This window comes from Mirounga leonina, unplaced genomic scaffold, assembly GCF_011800145.1.
Source record: "Mirounga leonina isolate KUSES-001 unplaced genomic scaffold, KU_Mleo_1.0 Mir_173, whole genome shotgun sequence".
Classification (NCBI taxonomy): Eukaryota; Metazoa; Chordata; class Mammalia; order Carnivora; family Phocidae; genus Mirounga; species Mirounga leonina.
The window spans coordinates 65,444,666-65,450,451 of NW_023270447.1; positions in this window are offsets into that span (position 1 = coordinate 65,444,666).

A 5,786-nucleotide genomic window follows, 5' to 3' on the forward strand; every position below is an offset into this window, starting at 1 on the left:
TGCTTGGGGCTGCCCAGCGACCCCTGATGGGGACCTCTTCTCCCAGCCGCAAGGGGGAGCAGTCAGGACAGAAACCCTTCTTCCCCTCCCTGCCCCAAGGCCAAGGGCAGCACTGGCTACTGCTGTGCTTTTAACTATTGCACACCTGCAGGGTTCACAGCATTTCCCAGCCGATTCCTGCCCTTGAAGGAGGCTTCTGCAAGAATCGGGGCTGGAGTCAAGAACGGCCGAGCTCCTCACCTGGAGGATACCAGGCAGGAGGAAAGGGCAAGAAGTAAGCATTTATTGAGTACCTACTGTGTGCCAGGCATTGCCTCAGGACAATGCACACATTAGTATGTACATACCAGAATGTAACTCCATGAGGGCTGAGATTTTTCTCAGTGTTGTAACCCCAGTGCCTAACACTGTTCCTGGCACCTGGTAGGTGCTCAGTAAATACATGTTGAAGAAATTAATTTGTACCAGTCATTCTCTCATACCTCTAGGAGGTAGGTCAATTATCCTCTTCGCCTGAAACTCAGAGAGGTTAAGTGGCTCTCTCAAGGTCGCACAGCCAAGTAAGTAGCAGAGCTGGGCCTATCTGGCTATAAAGCCCTTGCTCTGTCCATTTCCCTGCTAAGCAGGCCCAGATGACCACAGCTGTTCTGTGTGGGTAGGTGCCCTAGCATGAGAATGTCATATGATGGGGTATGTTGTCCCCGCCCCCCAGTCTCAGGGACACGCACAGAAATCCTTACATGTTCTCAGGATGCCTGTGAGGGCTTCCATGTATGCTCTGCATTCAGAAACCTGGGCCTCTACCAACCCCTGCTGGTGCAAGCACGTGCCCATAACCATTGATTGCCACACATCCAAACACACACGCATGGACACGCACTGACATGGGCTCACAGCCCCGTGGACGCAGATTCATATCGCAGGCCTCCACCCACGCGACACTGACGAGCGTGCAGATCCACAGACATACCCACCACGATGCACAGACTCACTCTCGGAGGAGGAGTTCCCGCCTGACTCCTGCACCTGCCCCGGCCACCCTGTCCCTCCACCAATACCTGTTGTCCCAACACCTGAGCTGGCTCAGGCCCTGAAACGCACTGGAGGGTCGCCCTGCAGGATGGCGAGGGGCTGTCCATCGTCCCCTCCCTCCAGAGTGCGGGGGCCGCAGCACCCGACCCTGACAAGCTGTGTGGGCTGTTCTGGGTGACTCGTGTCTAGGGCAGGCTGGCGGGAGGAGGGGCCCACACAAGCCTGCGTGCACTCGGTCTCAGGCCGCCCCCAGCAGCTCTGTGTACGTAGCATCTTCTCTCAATTCCCCCTCCCCCCACAGTGTGCATTCAGGCACCTCCTCCCTCCTGTGGGTCTCTGTTGGTAACTCACCTTCAGCCTCCAGGACTTCCCCCGTGCTCTTGCCCTCAGTATAGACCTCCCCTCCCACTCTTGGCCTAACCAGCTTGTGCTCTCTGGGCCCAGCTGAGAGTCACTTTCTTCAGGACCCTTCATGGCTTGTCCACCTTGCCCGGGGGTCCCACTACCTCTGATTCATCCCGAAGCGAGCACCATTCCCCTGTATTGTGATTGCTACATTACTGGTCCCTCTCCTCCTCTGGGCTGCCCTCAAGGGCGGGGACCAGTCTGTTTTGTTTGCCATTGCTGTCTAGTTTTGTTTGGTTTCAGTTTAGAAGCTGGTATATAGTAAATGCTTCATACGTACGAGTTGAGTAAATGAAATGAGCGAGAGAGAGTGAATGAAAGCTTCAGCCCCGTCTCCTTATAGACACCCGGGTTTTTGTGGAGATGCTGGGTGGTTAGGAGGTGGGAGCTTTAGCGGGGAGTTGGGATGCCTGGCTTCCAGTCTCTAAATTGTAGTGTGACCTTAGGCAAGTCCCTTTCCATCACTGGGCCTGCTTCCCTCCTCTGCGAGGTGAAGGAGCACTGATGGCCAAGGCTTCCTGAGGTTCTCCCAGCTCTGCCACCTCCCACGGCCAAGGTCTCGGGCTTCCCCACCATGGGCCCTGCAGTCTGGGTGGGGCTGGCCCTTGTTTTCTGGAAGGGGCAGGGATGTGGGGGGAGAATCTGAGTATCCTTTACAAAGTATGGTCTGACTCTCTGGTTTGGCATTCAAGGACTTCCACAATCCTTCTCAGCCCCATTCTCTACCTTATTTCATTCCCTCCCCTCCTCCTATGCAACACACACACACACACACACACACACACACGGAGTCATGGACACTGGCGAAAACAACAGCTCAGTAGAAGCTGTGAGTCCAACCTGCAAGAAAAAGGAGTTTGGTGCCTAGACCAGCTGCAGTTGCTGGAGTATTGCTTGGGGCTTTCCGCTGCATCTCGGTGGCCCGACGAGGCAGGACATAGGGCCAGACGGTTTGAATTCAGATCCGGGCTTGGCCACTTACAATCGGTCTGGCTCACAGGCAGGTCACTTAGCCTCTCTGTGTCACATCGGCAAAATGGAAATGATAATCCCTTCCCTGTGGGGGAATGTTTGATCAAAAGAAGTGAGAGTGTCCACAAAGCTACGAAATGTCACGTGACCCCAAAGAATGATTCTTGGGAACTTGCTCTGTGCTCAGGCTCCTGTCAAGGATCTGAGAGATACAGGGAAAGTCTGAGGTGCCGGGGCTGCCTGCTTTTTGAGCCTCATGGTCGAACCAAGTGAACGGATGCACACTCAGGAGCCCTGGGGGACAAAATAATGTAATCCGAGGTGAAGGGCTAACAAGAGGCCGAGGGAAATAGTTGCAATGAATCTGATAAGCAGATAATTCATATTCTTGCCATATAACAATCTTACACAGCTTACGGCGGGGGAACCCACAAAGACCCCAGTAGATTAAGGGGGCAAATGATACGGATACAAAATTCGCAGGAGAGAAATGTGAGACTTTTTAAAAAAAGATTTTATTTATTTATTTGACAGAGAGAGACACATCGAGAGAGGGAACACAAGCAGGGGGAGTGGGAGAGGGAGAAGCAGGCTTCCCGCCAAGCAGGGAACCCGATGCGGGGCTCGGTCCCAGGACCCTGGGACCATGACCTGAGCCGAAGGCAGGCACCCAACAATCGAGCCACCCAGGCGTCCCTAAAGACGTTTGTAAAATATATTCCATTTTATCAGTCATTGAAGAAATGCAAGTTAAAGCAACGAGAACATTTCTGCCTGTCAAATTAGCACAGGTTTTTTTTTTCTTTAAAGAGAATAGCCAGTGTAGGTGAAATGATGAAAAAGACAAACGCTGTCACCTTTTTCACTTGTCAGTTCGGCGTTTCTCAGGCGTCTCCCACGTGCCAGGCACCATCTGGGTGCAGGAAAGCACATTGGCGAGACGGACGAAGAGCCTTGGCTGCGTTCACGCCAGCGTCTCCGGCATTAACTGACCTGGGGGAGATGGGTCACACAGATGTAGACCCAGACCCAGAGTCATCAGTGGCTGGGGCACCTCGGGGGGAGCAGCCTGAAGGGTCAAGCCCTGTCGCCTCGTCCCGTACGATGAGGACGATAATATCCGCTCCCAGCATTGTCGTGAGCACTAAGTCAACTGCAGGTGTAAACACCAGGCCTCCGGCGGCAGGGCCCATGCAGTGATGCTGTGCATTGTGCATTACTTGTCGCGGGGGCAAACCCACCCCCAAGTGTCTAACAATGGAAGGGGGTAAATATGTGTTGTTAACATTCGTCCCTCTGCCTCCAGAAGCTGTTCAAAATGATATTTCAAAGGACCTTTAATGGCCTAGCCCAATACTTGCAAAATGACAATTGATACAAACTGTACATGATGAGTGACATGATTGTTGCAAAACAACATGCCTGGAAGGAAGGAATTCTACCACAGAGCGGGCATTAAGGGCCATTCTAATCCTCCTATATGTTTTCTAAATAATCGTCATTGCTCTTATAACTGGGAGCTAGTTAAGTGTAATTAATGTTATACAATATAATGAGTAGCTCACGTATGGCCAGAGGGGCCTTGTCAGGCAGGAAGTCAAAAGGCTATTGTCCTGAGTGATGCAGACCTGTCAGGAAACTTCAGGTTTCTTAAAGCCAGGGACTCTGTCTTACTTATCTTTGTTTTCCTGGCACATTTTGCTAGAACCTAATCAATCACTGAGAAAATATGCATATGCCTGCTTCACGTGAATTATATCAGTTCTCACAATGGCCCTATAAGGCGGGAACAATCATTATTGTCATTTTACACACGAGGAAACTGAACTTGTCAAGTTCAAGAGACAGAATGAACGAGCAGAGCTGGTCAGAGCCCAGGTTTGGCTCCAGAGCATCAAGCTTCGCCACTGTGCTCTGCCCTGCGGTGGGCGAGTGTGGACACTCACTCTCAAGGGATAGAGACCAACGGTCGGGAGGAGACAGTGATGCGCCCGGGGGTGGGAGTAGGAAGGCAGGCACTCCTTCCGAGGGCCTGAGATGGGTGAAGGGAGATGCAGGGTTTGGAGTTGGGCTGGGTCAGAGACGGGAGAACTGGGGACATGAGCCAATTTCAGGGGAAGAGGAGTCTGGCTTTTTCTTTTTTTAAAAGATTTTATTTATTTGTCAGAGAGAGAGAGTGCACAGGCAGGGGGAACAGCAGGGGGAGAGGGAGAAGCAGGCTCCCCGCTGAGCAGGGAGCCCGATGCGGGGCTCGACCCCAGGACCCTGGGATCATGACCTGAGCTGAAGGCAGATGCTCAACTGACTGAGCCAACCAGGCATCCCAATCTGGCTTTTTCTAAGCTGAATCTGAAGACATGGCGGGCAGCTTGAAGTATTGACAGGTGTGAAGATAAGAGAACCAGGCTGGAGACAGGTGTATTAGGAAGCCAGAGAACTACGGGCCTGTAAAATGGAAGGGAGGTGGGAGGGGGAGAATGTTTGATGAGGACGTGCTACGTGTCAGAGTGTGACAAGCGCTCTGCATCACGACAGCCGTGTTTTGGTCACGACACTCCTTTCTTTGGAATTGTTCCCCGTCCACAATCACTCCTGAGGGCACGTGCCCAGGCAGCCACAGGTGTCTCATGACCTCATTATCCTGCCTACAGGTGACGGCACCAGGAGTTGATAATGGACTCTCTGCAGGGCAATTGGATGCTCTCTTTCTGGAATGGGCTGGGGACCCTGGGAGACAGAAGTAGATCCTGGGCAGCTACGCTGTAAGGTAGCAGAGTTGAGGCTCTGTTGGGCCATGAGTGGCCATGTGGAAGCAGAAGAAGCTGGTCTGCAGAGAGAAGGCACCCTTGCGCAGACAGAGTGGTGATGAAGGACCAGGTGGCCTCTAGAGGGAGGGATGGAGAATGATGACCATCACCTCCCTGGTCCCCAGGAAGCAGCCCATATCTCCTATTTTTGTTTCCTCTCCTTAGATGCTTGCAGATCATGGGTTGCAGCCTTCCAATAAACCTCCTTTTCCTTGAGCTGGCTTGCCACTAATGACCTTGAACTAAGACATGAACATTCTATGTTAAGGGTAAAGTTCCTAGTGCAGGGCTTGACTCATTATTGGCAACAAAAAGTGGTAGCTATCATGACCTCATTTACTCCTCAAAAGAAGCTGACAATGGGGCGCCTGGGGGGCTCAGTCTTTTAAGCATCCAACTCTTGGTTTCGGCTCAGATGATGATCTCAGTGTCCTGGGATCGAGCACCACGTCTGGTTCTGCACTCAGCAGGAAGTCTGCCTGAGGATTCTCTTTCCCCTCTCCCTCTGCCGTCCCCCCACGTTCTCTCTCTCAAACAAATAAATAAATAAAATCTTAAAAAAAAAAAAAG